This window comes from Acinonyx jubatus, chromosome C1, assembly GCF_027475565.1.
Source record: "Acinonyx jubatus isolate Ajub_Pintada_27869175 chromosome C1, VMU_Ajub_asm_v1.0, whole genome shotgun sequence".
NCBI classification, from domain to species: Eukaryota; Metazoa; Chordata; class Mammalia; order Carnivora; family Felidae; genus Acinonyx; species Acinonyx jubatus.
The window spans coordinates 197,991,394-198,008,965 of NC_069381.1; positions in this window are offsets into that span (position 1 = coordinate 197,991,394).

The following is a 17,572-nucleotide window of genomic DNA, read 5'->3' on the forward strand; positions in this document are numbered from 1 at the left end:
GCCTCCTTCTCTGCCCCTCCCCGGCTCACACCCTGCCCCCCTCTCTCTCAAAACATAAATAAACCTCAAAGAAAAAAAAAATTAAAAAAAAAAGAAAACAGGTTTTTAACGCTTCTCTACTGCTCACACCTGGACGATACAGACCATGTTACTTAACATCCCAGTGCGTCAGTTTCCTCATTTGTAAAATGAGAGTGATGCTAATGGTAGCACTTGCCTTCTGGAGCATCGGGAGGATTAATGCACGGGGAGTGGTTAGAAGTCTGCCCTGCCTCAGCAGGTCTTATGTGGACAGTAGATGGAATTGCTGCGGCAGGTTCTTGTTTCTCTCGCCTAATAGACTGTAAGCTCCTGGAGGGCAGGGGCTCCGCATAATGCCTGGTGGGTGGTAGGATTGCCATAAGTATTTGCTGAACAAACAAGGGAGTGAGTTGCTGCGGTCTGATGATCACTTCCCACTTCTTTCAAATGTCCTGGCAGGAACTCCCGGGTCAGCTTTAAACTCTTCTCCTGCGACTACCACTCCCTGCCTCCTGTATCTTTTACCTCTTTTGTCTCCGTTTATTCTCCTTTCCTAAGTTCCTCTGCTAATTGCGTCCTTTAGGGGTCATTACATCCAGTCCCCTATTTTCAGCAAGTTCGGACACCCATTTAACTTCTTCTCTAACTTGGAAGCTGGGCCTGGGGAAGACATCCAACACAAAGACTTTAAAAATTCCCCAAACACCAAAATCCTCTCTCCCTTCAGGAAAGTCCCGGGGCTGCAGACATGAGGCCATTGCTCTGTCTTCCATGACACATCCCTGGGCACCTCGGCAAGGAAGTGGGTGGGTAAGAGGTGACAGTGTCACTGGCCCTTCCTGGAGGGAGTTTGGTGGGGGATCCTCCTTCTTGCCATCTTGGCTGTGATTATGTGAAACTAAAACCAGCCTCGTCCTCTGGGTTTTATCATGTGGCCCATCTCCCCTTCCTACCATCTCCTTTCCTGGAAAAGAGGTGGTTTTGTCCTGTCTTTGGCCCTTTCTGAAATATAAAACTCCATTGCATCATGGTGCACCAACCAACAGCTTGTCCAAGCCAGGAACTGAGGGAACATGGCAGCTTCTTAAATTCTCCAGAGATTCCTATTCCAGAAACACACTCATAACTGTCTTGTGTCAACGTGGCCTTTAAGATACATTGCGAAGGAGGAATCCCATTAACTCATAGCCTTCCGGGCTCAACGTTCAAACCGTCCCCTGGCTTGCCTGGTAGCTCCACAGGGCACGGTTCTCATGAACTATATAACTTCCCGTTAGACCCCACCCATAAGTCTGCGCCCCCCACCTCCAGCCCAGCTGTCTACTGCCCCGTGTCCCTTCTGGAAGTCACAGTCTCTAAAGTGAGCAGTGAGAGGGAAGTGATGCCTGATACCTGATAAGACGGCAAGTCAAGTATGAGCTTCGCTTGGCTCTAGATGCTGCCTTCTTGGCCAGAATGAGGTCGTCTGGCTCAGATGCCCACGCTAAGGGGCCCTTCCACTTCTAAGGATTAAAGCCAGAAACACAAATTTTAGAGAGATTTTTGTCTGTGGCAAACGCCAGTTCTTTGGTTTTTTCCTGCTTTCCTATCTTCCTGTCTTCCTTCTTTTCTCCCCCCGCCTTCCACAATTATTTACTGCTTTGGTCTCACATGCCACACAAGGGCCACAGAAACAAAATCAAATATTGAAAGGGTCTCAGTTCCTGTTTCCTGGAAGTTGCACTAGAGTCGGGGAAATATGCTCATAACCAGATAACTAGAAACAAAGATGAAGAGGGCAGCCATTGAAATAAGCACAGGGTGCTGTTGGCGGGGGGGACCTAAGCCAGGGTGTGCAGATGGCCTTTTGGCTTAAAGGAAAAGTGGTTCCCAAGCCCTGATGTGCAGTTTCACGCCGTCCTCCGCAAAACTTTTTCATAGGCCAGAAGAGAAATGATAAAAACGTGGACCGCGTAATATGAGTTTATGAATTCATGTTTCTTGGAAAATAACATCTTCATTCCAAGATGCCACACGCTTTGGGGGTCATAAATAATGACGGTGATATTAGGTGGTAAATACAGTCATGTTAGTAGTTGTTATTTTTGTGTCTCCATATTTACTTGATAAAATTAAACAAAGCCATCACCCATCTGTCCTCCAAAATTTTTGGAAGTGTTCCTGATCCATGAAACCTTAAAGGTCAGGAGTTTCTAGTTGAGGGCTCCAGAACTGGGTTACTGGTGTAAATGTCCTGGCTTAGTACACACACAGTTGTATGTGTAGGGAAAGCACAATGTCTCTCCTCGTGTCCAAAGACGGTGTCACAGGACCAACACATAGACTGTGTTTGTATTACTTCCCCAGTAGAAGTGATGGAATTTTCACTGAGCCTTCCATACCTTTACGCCTACTCTTCCTGTTGGTCAAAGAATGTATCTGTGAGATGGCTTATTGGGGTTGGGGAGTCATGTGTGGTCACAGAACGGAAAGGGAACGTGGTTCCAATTAGAGTTCAAATTCTTGAGCTTGGCTTGTTAGCTACCTTTGCTAACAAGATGACATAAGCAGTTATGTACAAGCTGGTTGTTCTAGGAAAATGGCGGAAGTGAAAATGTGTTGGGAGGGATCAGTAGACAGGGGACCAAGTCATAGACTAGAGTCTGCTCTGCAGCCCATTGTGATCTGCTCCTGAGACCCACCGTTTCCTAGCTGTGTAGGCTTGACTGTATTGCTTCTCTTTTCTGCCCTCAGTTTCCTCATCTACCAAAAAGGGGGCCAGACAACTTTAGACCAGTGGTTCTTAGACTTTAGCATGTGTTAGAGACACATGGAGGGCTGGTTAAAACCCAGACGACTGGGTTCTACTCTCTGAGTTTCTGATGTAGTAAATCTGGGTAGGGTCCAAGATTCTGCATTTCCAAACCTTCTCACATGCTGCTGCTCCTGCTGGTGTAGGCACTACACTTTGAGAACCACCGGATTAGGTACGATTTCAAACCTTTCATTTCTAAAGTGCTATTAATCATTCTTTCCTTCTCAGAGTTTACAATCAGACACCTGGGTGGCTCAGTCAGTTGCGTGTCCGACTCCTGATGGCAGCTCAGGTCATGATCTCACGGTCTGTGAGTTCGAGCCCCAAGTAGGGCTCTGCGCTGATGACATGGAACTGGCTTGGGTTCTCTCTCTCTCCCTCTCTTTCTTCCCTTCCCCCCACTTGTACACACACACTCTCTCAAAATAAATAAATAAGTAAGTAAATAAATAGTTTATAATTTGATTAGCATTTTTCCTGTGAGAAGGAGATTGATGACTTCTTTTCTCAATTTCTTTTAGAAGTTTTTTTTTTTTTTTTTAACATTTATTTATGTTTTGAGAGACAAAAAGAGACAGAGCACTGGTGGGGGGCGGGGCGGGGGAGAGAGAGAGAGTCACAGATCCCGAAACAGGCACCAGGCTCCCAGCTATCAGCACAGAGCCCAACACGGGGCTCACACCCACAAACCTCGAGATCGTAACCTGAGCCGAAGTCGGACACTTGACCGACTGAGCCACTCAGGTGCCCCAAGTCTAACTGAAATATTCAACTATTTATTTGGCACCTTCTGTGTCCACACGACCACGAGTCAGAGAAAGGATGGCTACCACACTCTTCCCATCAATGCTTCCCTAATCTCCGCATTGTGCAAGAGCCTTGATTCCTGTAAGGTGCTTGGTGCAACATTATCTACTATTTGCGAGCCTAGGGACAGAGAAAGTCTGGAAAATCGAGATCAGGAGGTAATGGTAGGTCTACCACCAGTAGAGAATGATGACGCAGGGAGAGGCCTGTTTATATATATACCCCAGAATGGAGGGCGCGTGTCAAAGAGGACTGCCTGCAGACGAGTGTGCCCCAGGGGGGTCACCATCGCCTCCTCCATGTCCCCAGCTCCAAGCTTTTGTTGCGTAATCTCGTCTCACAGAGTCATGGTGGGCGCCAGGCCAGAGGGCAAAGGCAAATGTGGCTCTGGCCCCCTGCAGTAGAGCCCCTGATGTGGACAGTGTTGAGATCAGTAGGCACGTAAAGGCAAAGCTTAACCGGCACAATGTAGACTTGGGAGGTGTTTATGTTCCCGAAAGGCTTTTTGGATTTGGGGACTTGAGAGATGTTTTTAGCTCAACCAACAACAGATTTGTATTTAGAATATATAAAGAACTATAAGAAAATGATCAACAATCCACGTTTTAAGTTGGGCAAATAACACAAATGAGCAGGGGTGCCTGCCCCGCTCGTTCCGTGGAGGATGCCGCTCTTGATTTTGCGGTCACGAGTTCAAGGCCCACAATGGGGACAGAGTTTACTTAAAAAAAAAAAAAATCAAAACTCTTCCTTAAAAAAGAATAAAACGAATGAGCATTTTGCGAAAGAGGTAATATAATTGAAATAGGGTGCAACCTCATTAGCCATCAGAGAAATGCAAATTAATACCAAAAGAATGTATTTTACATCCTCTGGATGGGCAGAGATGGAACCGACAATACCAAATGTTGGTGAGAACACAGAGCTCAGGAAATTCTCATGCAGCCGGTGGACTTGAAGTTGGTCAGATCCACCAGGGACCTTGGCTTTACATTAGCTACTGAAGGGGAACCTGAATAGCATTTGTTTCCCCTTTCGTCTGCCTCCACCTCTGTACTTAACGGGATCCCTGGTACCGATGCGGGAAGAGGCGTCAGCAAAATCAGCCACAGCCTCACGGTTCACAATGATCCAAGCCTCGAAACAACCAGAAACCCACCCAAAAGAGAAGGGCTGCAAAAATTACAGGGTTTGCTTATAATGTAATTCCCTACATGAATGAAGAGATAAACGTTCATATGCATTTCAGTGTGGATGAACCCCGAAAGTGTACCACCCGGCCAGCAAACAAGTCATAGCCTAAATGCAGTATGACACCCGTTGTGCGAAGTTCAAAAGCAGGCGAAGCTAAACAACGTACTGTTTAGAGATATATTCGTGTGTGGTAAAATTACAAAGGGAAGGAAAGAACATGATGAGGACAAAATCCGGCACAGAGGTTGCTTTGAGATTGAGAGGGGTAGATAGAGTAGGGCAGGAACACATCCGGGGTTCAAAGTGGTGGGGGAGGGTCTGTTTCGTAAGGTGAACGGGACATACAGGTGTTTTTCGTATGATTATTTTAACTGTATGTGCACATTATTTGTGCTCTTTTCACGTACATTATCCTTTACAACATAAGAAAAACTGGTTGGAATCGTGTTTTACAGCAGGGCTTTTCGATGGCTGGAATTCACCGGGTTCACGGGTGATTGCGCCGTGAGCGGGAGTTTCCATCGGGACACCCCGAATCCCAGTATCTGTAACACCTCTTCTCTGGATCCATTCAGTCTTTCAAAGGATTCTCCGGCCTCTTGCGTGAGAAGTGCATGGCAGGCTTGCAGCGGCTTGCAGCAGTCCCCGGGGTCCGGGGGTAAAGGGACTGGAGGGGTGGGCGCCTGCAGGTATATGCAGAATTCAACTCAGACTCTGCACCTCTGCCTCGCCCTCTTTGGAGAGGAAGTTGCCTTGCTGTGTGGGGCGGAGGAGGGGAGCTGGGGTTTGCTTGCTTCTCACAGGCTTCTGAGCAGTTTGTTGTTTTCAGTTCCAGCCTTCGCCCTTAACCTTCCACAGGACCTGGTCCCCAAATTTCAGAGCCTTTCTAATTTCTTGGGAACCACACGGATTTGTCTCTCTTTGCACCCCGCCCGCCACAGCCCACCCTATGCCCTTACTGCTGAGCTAGATTTTCCCCCCGCTGTTGGTTTTCCATCTACCAGCGTGCTCTTGATGCCTTTGACCCGTGTGTTGCTTCTTCCATTCCTTTGCTCCTTGATTCTCGTTTCAGTGAGGTTTTGAGGATAAGCGCATGTATTTAGTCTGCTGCATTTAACCAGAATTACTGCTATCAACAACCTCTCCACGTTGGCTGATCTTCCCCATTTTACAGTGAAAGAAACTGAGAACAAAGAGGGGGCCTGCACGTCACTTGCTGAGCAAAGACTCCATCTGGGGTGTGAATGACTCCAGGGTGGATACTTTTCCTCCTACACTGCCTCTCTCTCTCAGCAGGAAGGCTCCAGGGTCTCATAACCCTTCTGGCTTGAGCGGCATCCCCTCGTCTAACCCACAGCCCTCCTGCTGCAGGCTCCCAGGACCACTGTCCGCTGGGTGTAATGAACAACCCGCCACAGGACCCCGAGCGCCTCGGTGGCTCCCCGCGCAGGGCTGTGCTCTCAGCCAGGTGTGTGAATAGCAGCAAAGCCTCCCTTGGGTGCAAGCGGAGTGACCTTGCTTCTCAATGTTAATGGCTTCACACAGGCAGGGAGAGTTTCCTTTGGAAGCAGCAGATATTCATCGGGGCCATAGGCCCGCTTCATACTGAGAAGCACTTGGAATGAAACTTTATCCCGCGGTGGGGGAGAGAAAGAGGCCAGCAAGCAATGGGAAAGTTGCTTCAATTTTCTTTTTTTTCTTTTTCTTTGACAACCACAAGTTTCCTGCGCTCCCTTGGAACCTCATTTCTGTTTTGACTAAGTGGAAAGTCTCCAAGGAACACGGGCCGATGGGGGAGCTTTGTCTCAAAAGCACCCTCTGTGGCCTTCCATCAATTTCCCCTCTCCCCTCCTCCGCTTGTCCCACTTGTACCTCTTTCTTCTGCACTATCTGACCCCTGTCTTCACCCCTTCCATCAGCTGTCCCCGGCAGAAGCCCCAGCACCTGGCAGGCTGGGGCACCACCAGAGGCCAGGCCCCGGGGGATCGGTGGGGAGGCTCAGGGCGGGGGGCGGGGGGAGGCAGGCCTAGCCATGGGCTGGCAGGCAAGGGGCAAGCTGGAAGGGCCTGAGCCCTCAAGTCCCAGGATGGGCACTTTCCCGTAGCACTTCCCAGCCTCCTGTCCCCTTCCTGTGCTCCATCAGCATTCCGGCAGATTTAGGACAAACTCTGGCCTTTTTAGAGTCTGCAGGTCTGCTAAACCTTTGACCAGGAGAGACAGGAGGGAAAGTTGTCACGGGAAACTACAACTAAGAGCAGAACTTAACTTTTCCTCTAAAATGAAAACCACTTGCCCCGAATGCGGTTCTCGGCAACCCTCCCGACCACAGGCCTTTGGTCACAGCCTCCTGCCCATCCTCCATGGTCAGAGGTGTTCTTTCGCCCTTCCCTGTTGCCATGCTTTCCAGCCACCTTCGCCAGCCCCAGGGACACCACCAGCACCCCCATCTGCAACATTCTCCTCTTTGGTTTTAGAATCCCTCTTTCAGAGTATGCTAGGAGACAAGGCAGTGGACGTGCAGAAATGGACTCGACATTCCCTCAGGGCAAGGACCTTGTTTATTTTTAACTTTTAGCAAAGAGCCTAGGGTTAAGAGAATAAAGTGTGTTGGCAAAATATGAACTGTTACTATTATTATTATATTTATTGAGAGGCTACATGCAGCAGGAGATTTTCGGAGTACTTTACGAGCATCTTCTCATTTGCCCCAGCAGTCTAATGAAGAGGTTTATTATTTTCTCTTAGAATCAGAAGCCCAGAGAAGTACACACACACACACACACACACACACACACACACACAAACACAAATTAAGTGATTCCATGTGCAAAAAAAATCCCTGTTTGCTAAAAGTTTAGCAAATATTTATGCAGCCCCTGTGTATCAGGCACTATACCAGTTACTGGGGATCCAACACGCAATCCAATTTGGTCCCTGCCCACCAGGGGCTTATGGTGGGGAGCGGCAGATACACCCAAGCACAGCTACCTCCAGTACAAAGCAGTCTGGGCAGAACAGGTGCAGGGGAGCACGGAAAAGTCCAATGGACCTCTTTGTCCTGGGAGTCTGGGAAGGACATATTAGACTTTTTGTGTGCTGAAGGGGCAAAGGTTATTCCAGGTAGACAGAAGGACATGAGCGAAGCTGGGAGGTAGGAACAGACAGGATGGCATTTGTGTCTTTGACCCTCGTGGGCTCACCATCTCCTCACTGGTAATGGCAGTGTATTTACCTGTCGCTAATAGTTACTTCAGATGATCACTGCATTGTAGGGCCTCCATACCACGTCTTTGCAGAATGAATGGAAGCATGAATAAATAAATGGTACCAGAATACTTAGAAGGAGTATACAAAGCTGTAAGAATGGGGTCTCCTTGGTGACCAGATTATCTCCATAAGCTTGTATATATAAACTGCCTAGAAGAAAAATATTAAAAGTTGGCGGTTAAAAAGGAGCTTGGGGGCGCCTGGGTGGCTCAGTCAGTTAAGCATCCGACTTCGGCTCAGGTCATGATCTCATGGTCTGCGAGTTCAAGCCCCACGACGGGATCTGTGCTGACAGCTCAGAGCCTGAGGCCTGTTTCCGATTCTGTGTCTCCCTCTCTCTCTGACCCTCCCACATTCATGCTCTGTCTCTCTCTGTCTCAAAAATAAATAAACCTTAAAAAAAAAAAAAGGAGCTTGGATTGAAAGAAATAGCCGGAGGGGATGTGTTGCTGTAGGTAGGTTTGGGGCACCTTTGCAGGGACCCTTTCAAGGCTCCACGTCTTTGGGTCAGACTGTTAAATCAAAGATAGCAAGACCCTACAGAAGGGTACTGAGCAGAAGAGAGAACCCTGAGTAACAGAAGGAACACTAAGAGTGTGCCAGCTACAGGGAAGACAAGTTGCTGGTAAAGAGGAGGGTGTCACCTGCTGTGACAGCTGGAGACCAAGGTTGCTCCAGGAGTGTCCCCGTCTCAGGGATGTTGGCCTGGAGTTCTATTGTTTTTCAGGGTGAAGTGGGTAGTAGGAATTTGAAAGAAGGGAAGTGAGAAGAATCTATGGACCCCAAATGGCCAGGGAGTTGACAATCATTAGCTTTGGACTAAAGACAACAGCTGAAGAAAGTGAGGAAATGATAACAGCTTTCTTGACTGGCCAGGCATGAACCCTGAAAGGTTTAGAATGTGGGGATTAGGTGGAGAGGATTACGATACAGAGTGATTTCTGAAGAGATTCATCTGTTATGCTGGAACATTCTGTGTGCCTGGGGCTGTGAATTGGGCACAGTCTGCACCCCTGTAAATCTCTTTGTCTTGCAGTAAAGTTATTTGTGGCATTCACCATGACTGTGGGGACTTGAGTGGGAGCCAAGAGCAGTTAGAGATCATGTACCCAGCACTGAGCCCTCAGGAAGGACGCCCCCGAGTTTTCAGGCAGTCAGAGTAGCCTCAAAGGCCGACGACAGGAGCCTTGTGATTCATCCGACAGCTAGTTCCAATGGCCTCTTGAGACACCCCGTGCTTGCCACCAACCCAACATCATGCTCAACCACGTGACTTCCCTCCTCCTTTCCGTATAGGAGGCGAGCAGGATGAGGTCTTTGGCGGGTATAGCTCTTGCTGGTGACACAGATCCCCATGACATGTGGACTGATGTGCTGTATTTGAGCATCAACTTTCCATCTGAGCCTTCACGAGCACCCCCACATTGGGTAAGACCACAGGGCAGCTGTCTCTGCTGTTTCACCTGAGCTTGGCCCGTGTGGGCTTCAGTCAATTCTAAGAAACTGTATTTCAACCTATACTTCTTGGGGGTGACGCGTTCTCCTTGGTGTTTACTAACCACTGTTGGTGAGAGGTTTTAAAACAATCTGAAACGCTAATGCACGTTAGTATAATAATTTTTCCTTTCTGTTTCTTCCAATTATCATTTATTTTACGATGGAGAGAGTGAGGGCGGGGTGGGGGGGCTCACAGAGAGAGGGAGAGAGAGAGAATCCCAAGCAGGCTCCGTGCTGTCAGCACAGAAACCGACACGGGGCTCCAATCCATGAACCGTGAGATCATGACCTGAGCCAAACTCAAGAGTCGGACACTCAACTGACTGAGCCACCCAGGGACCCCTGTTTTCTTTTTTCTAATTTTTATATTTCAATATTTAATATTTTCCTCTGTGAAATTCTGTAACATCACAATTTTCTCTTTTCTCGTTTTGCTACTATATTAATTTCCTATTGCTGCTGTAACAAATTATCACAAATCTGATGGCTTAAAATGACACAGATTTGTTCTGTCACTGTTCTGGGGGTCAGAAGTCCTGAAATCAAGGTGTCAGCAGGGCCGTGTTTCTTTTGGAAGCTCCGAGGAAGAATTTGCTTCTGTGCTTTTTCTAGCTTTTAATGGCTTTGCCTCAGGGCGCCCTCCTCCATCTTGAAAGCCAACCGCCCAGTGTCTCCCAATGTTTTTCTCTCTGTCCCTCCACTTCCATTATCACGTCTCTTTATGACTCTGACCATCCTGTCTCTCTCTTAAAAGACCCTGGTGATTACATCAGGCTCACCTGAATAATCCAAGATGATCTCGAGCTGAAATATGTAACGTAATCACACTTTACAAAGTCCCTTTTGTCATGTAAGACAACATGGTCCCAAGTCCTGGGCTTAGGATGTAGACATCCTCACAGGGCTGTCTGTCATTCAGCGTACCACAACCATTACAATCGTCAACTTAATTGCGTTGCGATTACTGGCAAGTAATTATTGGCAACAAATGATCATCTGCAAGATTAACCACCCAGTGCTAAGGAGCAAATGCCGGTGGATTCTAATTCACCTTCCATCGGAGTCCCTGATGCCTGATAAAAAACACAAGCAAAGAAGCGTCAGTGATTCACATGCAGATTTTTCCACTGCTCCAGCCTATTGTTGGACCACAGCAGGCAGCAAGTGTTTATTGAAAAAATACAAGAAACATCAGTCCAAGGTGAATTAAATTTTGACTCTTTTGTAGGGTAAAGAATTTAATATTTCCTCCGCTTGAGAATGAATGGTCCTAGATGGAGTCATTGTTACCGCTAATGACAGTTAGAAAAAGAACGCCACCTAAAACTTATTATTAGTAAATGCCGAAGGATGTCGGAGCTCCCCCCTGCCTGTGCTATGCCGGTGGGTCACATCATCTCGCTTAATCCTCACTGCGATACTAAGTCATGAGCTAGGTACACTCACGATTCCTATTTTGTAGGTAAAAAGACTGAAGGTCAAAGAAGTCTGCAGTTGTCTCTCTGGGGCTGTTAACCCGTGGGCTATACTGAGTCCTTGTGCAGTTGGCCAGTTTGGGCCTCCGCTTGTTCCTCTCTACACGTTAGCTGCAACAGGTGTATCTGGCTCCAGCCCTTTTCGTCCTGTTGGTGCACAGTCCGGGAGCCTCATATATCACCCACCCCCAGAGTTTCCCTTAGCCTTGGGGTCAGGGGTAAGAGAGGACCATCACCTCGTCAGAACGGGCAGCTCCCCTTGGGCAGCTAGATTCGAGACAGCTGCCTAAGGGATTTTGCTTTATGTATCTTTTGGATTGTTCTTCTGCAAGGAGCGGCTATACCCAGGCTTTTAGAAGTTCCAAGAGGGAGTGAATGAGTGGAATTTGCCAGGGGATAGGAATAGGGGCAGGCAGTAAGCGTTTCTTAACATACACATTCATATTTGTTTATGCATACTTAGGAATATGTTCCATGCAGTGTTGTTTATCTGCAATACAAATTTAGCCCTGAATGCTCTATTTTATCTGGCAACATGGGGAGTGGGGAGAGGAAGAGAAGTTGGAACGAAATCCCTATTTATAGGTGGGGGGGGGGGAGATTTTTGATGCATTAACAGCAGTATTTCATTCAATCCCCCTTGTCATGTTATGTTTCCAGAGGACTGAAGTCTCCACAAGGAAACCTCTCGCCACAGCGTCTACCTGGCTCCGATAGCTGGGATCAGGCAGCCGCTTCAGGGCATTAATCCACTCCATGAAACCGGAGCCTGCTTTTGCTGGTTATAAAGCTCTCCTCCCCTCCATCCCGCCTCCCTTCCCCAAACACGCAGGACACAAACACACAAAGGCCTTGGCTGGAGGTGGAGAGGTTAAGGGGGAGAAGGGGGGGGGAAGGATTAGAGTTTTATCAAAATAGCATCTGCAGAGATCTTTCCAAGATAGACATCACTCCTGAGCATGTCTATGGCCTGGGGCCAGGCCTAGGGCGGATGGGAAAACACCAGCTGGCCAGGGAAGGAGTGGTCCCTTGAGGGCAGAGGCTTCGCCAGGTGCATGGGGGTTGGGGGGGGGGGGGAGGACTCTCCTCCTCCCTCCCTTCCTAGGGCCTCCTGCCCCACCCAACTTTTTTTTCCTGGGCTTTTTTTTTTTTTTTTTTTTTTTTTTTTGCCATTTTGGCCAAACTGTTACTTCCCCCACCACCCCTGCATCAGGCAACAAGAGCTCCTTTAGCCAGAATATTAACACTGCTGGGACTCTCACATATCACAAGGGGTTCGCCCATGTCTGAGAGAGGCAGAAGCCCCTTCTGGGGGAGGCGAGCCTGCAGGTCTGAAGCCAGACCCTGCTGCTTTGGGGAGCTATACCCCCCTGGAAGCCATCTTATTCTGTTCTCTGCCTTCACCCCAGGCTTGTTCTAATGGATTCAAACAGAAGAATAAAAAGTGAATATTTTATTCCTCAAGATCACAAGTTCTTCTGGCTTCAAATCCTGACAGCAAAGTGTTTAAAGTTCACCCACATCTTTTGGCTGCTTTGAGAGTTCTCCACCCCTATTACCCTCCTTCTCTGGTCCTTGTTTTCACTAATTTTTTTTTCAATGTCCTTTCTGCTTCTCTACTTATTAGTAAGGGAAGAAAAAAAATCAGAGTAGCGCATTTAAGGATAGCCTGTCTTGAGACTTTCTAAGATAGAAGTTTTAAGCACAACATCAAGGGAAGAAATTCACAAGGATGACATTGATAGATGGGATTCTGTAACTTGTATGTTTCCCAGTTCCATAAAAAACACACACAGGAAATATTTGTTACATATATCTTTTATAGAAAGAGCTCTTAACAAATCAGTAACAAAGGGAAACATATATAACTAATGAATGTAAACAGCCAAAAAAATATACAGACAAAAGTTCAGCTTGAATCCTAACAGAAGCAAATCGTTTTTTATAAATTAAAATAGTAATGAAATGCTACTTGTCTGTGTCTAAAAGAGTGACAAAAATATTTTTAAAAAAGGTAATACCAAGTGTTGGCAGAATGCAGAGAAACCGGGACTTTCAAGCACTGTAAATTGCAATGTTGAAAGTATGGTATTTTGAAAGGGAAACAAGGCAACACACATCAAGAAACAAAGATGTCACGAGACAATAATGAGTCCTTATTCTACTTATAGTAATATTTTTAAGCAAATAACTAATGTTTTAGGCTGAGATTTATCTGTGAAGATGTTCATCACAACACTGCTTGCTTAGTAAGAGAAAACTTGAAACTTGGAAATTTCTAACAATTGTTTTAATGAATTGTGGCACGTGATTCAAAGGACTATGCAGACATTTAAACTCATGCTGTGGAACAGTAGTTTTTAAGCAATTCTCTGGGCAGTCCTGTGAGCTGGGGCTTTGGGTCTCCCATTTTTGATCAGTACTGTTCTGTTTTATAAACCAGGCTTCCACGTGCGATTGAATTGGAACCAAAGGTTCATAGTTAAAAATAGTTTAAAAACCACTCTTGGAGAAGAGCATTTAGGGAGTTACCAGATATGTTCTGCTTGCCCTTCAGATCCACTCTCTTACTTTAGACAAGGTATGTTTGGACAAGCACAGCTTCTATTTGAATTGTAGACTTTTTAAAAATAATTAAGAATTATGTGTGTACCGTAACCGATTCTAGGTATATTTTTGCTACATGGGTTTCTTCATTTGTTGTTCTTCACCAAAACTTGTATTCATGTTACTGTTACCCAAACAAACAATTTTATCTTCAATGGTGAACTTTTTAACCGAATTTGAAGTATCTACAATCATGTCAGATTAAATTCTAAAGTTTCAGTTTGAATGAATTGAATTTAAAAATTGAGTTTCTTTTTTTAATTCAGAAAACTGATTTCCTATTTGAATTATCTAAAAATACTGATAAAAAATTGGCATTATTTAGCTCCTTACCAGGCTTTCAGCTAATGGACCCAACAGATTAAAAGATGTCACTTCAGTTTGTTGCTCAAATACCAGAAAATCTGAAGTTAAAAAGGAGCCAAGATATGTTAGGAGGACATTCGTTTGATCTAAAGGTGAACTCATGAAAAGTCATGGTTCACATATATATATATATATGTACTTATATGTATATATAAGTACACTTATATATATATATATAAGTGTACTTTAAAAACATTTCTCTCAAAACGTTTAGTTTTGAGAGAGAGAGAGAGAGAGAGACAGAGTGTGAGCAGGGGATGGGCAGAGGGAGAGGGAGACACAGAATCCAAAGCAGACTCCAGACTCTGAGCTGTCAGCACAGAGCCTGATGCTAGGCTGGAACTCACAAACTACAAGATTATGACCTGGGCTAAAGTTGGATGCTTAACTGTATGAGCCACCCAGGCGCCCCTGTAAGCATACTTTCTGTAGCTGTAATGTGTAAAATTATTATTTTGGGTCATGGCCTTTAAAATAATACCTCTTAGTGAAATAGATGCCAATGCTTCCTGACCATATTTGTGTCTTTAATGTTTCATGTGATTAGTAATATGATTATCCCTTGTTGCGGGCAATAAACGTAGGCAAAGGTTATGTGCAAATTACATGCCCATCACTAAGTTTCTTGAGAAATGGAAATTCAATACTTAATTTTTCATCAAAGGTGAGCTTACGTGTTGTAGAGGTCACTGCTGGTGGAGGAGTTTATTGTGAAAATTACTAAACAATAAAAATAAACACATAGTGGCATCTTATTTTATACCTTATTATTTTACGTATACCTTATTTTACGTATTTTATAGAAGCTACTGTAGCATGTTTTGTGACTAAGTGTGTATTTCCTGCACACATTATATATATATAATGTATATATAATATATAGTATATATATACTTATATATATGTATATATAATATATATACAATATATATACAATATACAATATAATATATATTATATATTTTAAATATATTATATATAACATATATATTTTTTAAATATATTATATATTTTTATATATATATATATTTAATCTGTAATTTCTCACCTCTTACAACAGTCTTGCTGGTTCATTGCTGTCCATTAGCTGTGAGCGTTTCTCAATTTTGTCACATTCCACTGCCAAATGGCGGCACACTCCAGGGACTGAGTAAGGACCGCAGCACCAAATACGTCTAACACTACACCTGGGACTAGGAGATGCTGTCCTTACATGCCCTGGGTCCAGGTACACTTTAAAAAAATATATGATTAGTGGGTACCTGGAATACTTTTCTTGGAGAGAGGCATAATTACATTGGCTCTGGGAATGGTGGAGAAAAGAGAGATCACTATCACAGGTAGACTTCCGGATCTAGCCGCATGTTCAAGGCACACACATCTCATAGACTCCCGGTGACACCATGGCGGATGCTGAAAGTATAAAAGGCAGTTTTCCAAACCCATCCCACGTGATGTCAGTCCAACAATGAATGAGAAGACCTAGTAAAAAGTGGGGAATCTGGGAAATGTCACACTGGATATGACACTGAAACCACAGATCTTCCCAGGATCACCCCAGGCAAATGTGCTCGCACGGTCACCTTATCCACACCCCACCCACACTTTTTTGTAAACAGTTCTTTGTGAGCAAACCCTTCTGGACTCATCCTATTTCGGGTGTGTGCCATCTGTTTCCTGTTGGGTTCCTAGCAGATACAGAGGGATAAAAGGCTGTTCACTATATATTGTTGAATGACAAAAGAAGATTACCCAGTAGCACGGCAGTAGGCTCCAAATTAAGTATGCTAGGGAGCTATATATATGTAACTGCATAGAAAAAAAATTCTGGGGATGTACACATCAAAATGTCACTTGCAGTTATATCTGGGTGGGAGGATTAAAAATGACTTTCTTCTTTTCTTGTTTTCTTTATGTGGATTCCAAAAAGTATTTCCAGTAAGCATGAATTATGTTTGCAATAAAAGAAATCGCTTTCTGGGGAGTAGGGCAGGGGGGATCAAAAGGCGTGGTACTGGCTCTCTGTTGTGGTTCTCACAGACTTATCGTGTTCTGTGATGTACATCTACCACACCAGGAATGGGCACCCAAATTGCCTCCGATTCGCTACTTTAAAAAGCAACGCTCTGGGGAAATAATCCCACAGATTTTCATTGAAGGCCCGTAGAGAATTTCTCTAGGATATTACTCAGGACTGTGAATGCTTGTCATAGAGAATATCTGAACATAAACCTCATTTGATTGAGTACTACCAGACTTTCTTTAGAATGACTACGTTAGTCTACACTCTCATCAGAATGTGTCAGGATTCCTTTATCTCCCTAGCCTCACAAACACCTTGACTTACCCAATTTTCTGATACTGTCTGCCGATCTGTTGGGTGTAAAACAATATGGTATTGTTATTTTATCCGTGTATCTGGGTTACAAATAAGTTTGTCTCATCCTATTCTGTTTAGGCAACTAAGTTTCTCCTTCTGTGAACGCCTGTCCACATCTTTGCCCATTTTTCTATTGGGCATTCTGTCCCTTTCTTTGTGTAAATTTCCAGGAGTTCCATGTATATACACAAAGAATTCAAAGTAAGCTACAAAGCTAAGAAAAATTTTGATTAAATACAGATGTTCAACTCCCAGCTGTCCATAGGGACATAAAGTTCAGTAGGGAATATGGTTCAGAACGTGGCAGAGAAACATATCCATCCATGTGAAAGCATCCAACCTTGATGGTGCCATTTGGAATCCCAGTCTGGGAACAGAAACTATCCAAGGATTATGGAAGTAGATTTCATTTGCCAAACATACTAGTTCTTACAATCATGACCAAACTGATTATTTTTAGTTCCACTTAATAGGGACCATAGAAGCAATGAAAATCAAAGATAAATTCATGGTCGATAGTTGATGTTTTATTAAACACTCACTATGTACCACTCCCCATGTTAGGTGCCTTACGTACATTATAACCTTGGTACTGCTATACTCATTTTAGAGGTATGACAACCTAGATTTGAAAAGTTTAAATCCTTGCTCAAGTCCACACAAGCAGGTACCATAGGGTCCAGGAATTGGGGGCACCTGGCTGACTCAGTTGGTAGGTAGAGCATGTGATGCTTGATCTCAGGGCTCTGACCCATGACTCAAGCCCCATGCAGGTATAGATATTACTTAAAGATAAAATCTTTAAAAAAGATCCAGGAAATGAACTCACTTAGGCCAAAAGAACTTCTATGTTAGAAGAAAAAGCAAGATCTATCATGATTCTTCTTTTTGAAGTTATATTGGTAAAACTTTTCTAAAAATAATCAATACTCTTGAAGAAGTCATATAGGGATAACAAATAGCAGAAAATTAGAGTTTATAAGGCCCTTTGATAAGTGTCTAACCCAGTCCCCTAAATTTAGGAAACAAAGCTCAGGGAGGTGATCCAGCTTATTTGATTTTATACAGTTGATTTATAGTGGTGTGGGGACTAGAAGTTGTACTTTCTGTGTCTAGATCAAATATGTATCTATATTTGCAGTGGTAAATGTGGGCTAACTATTT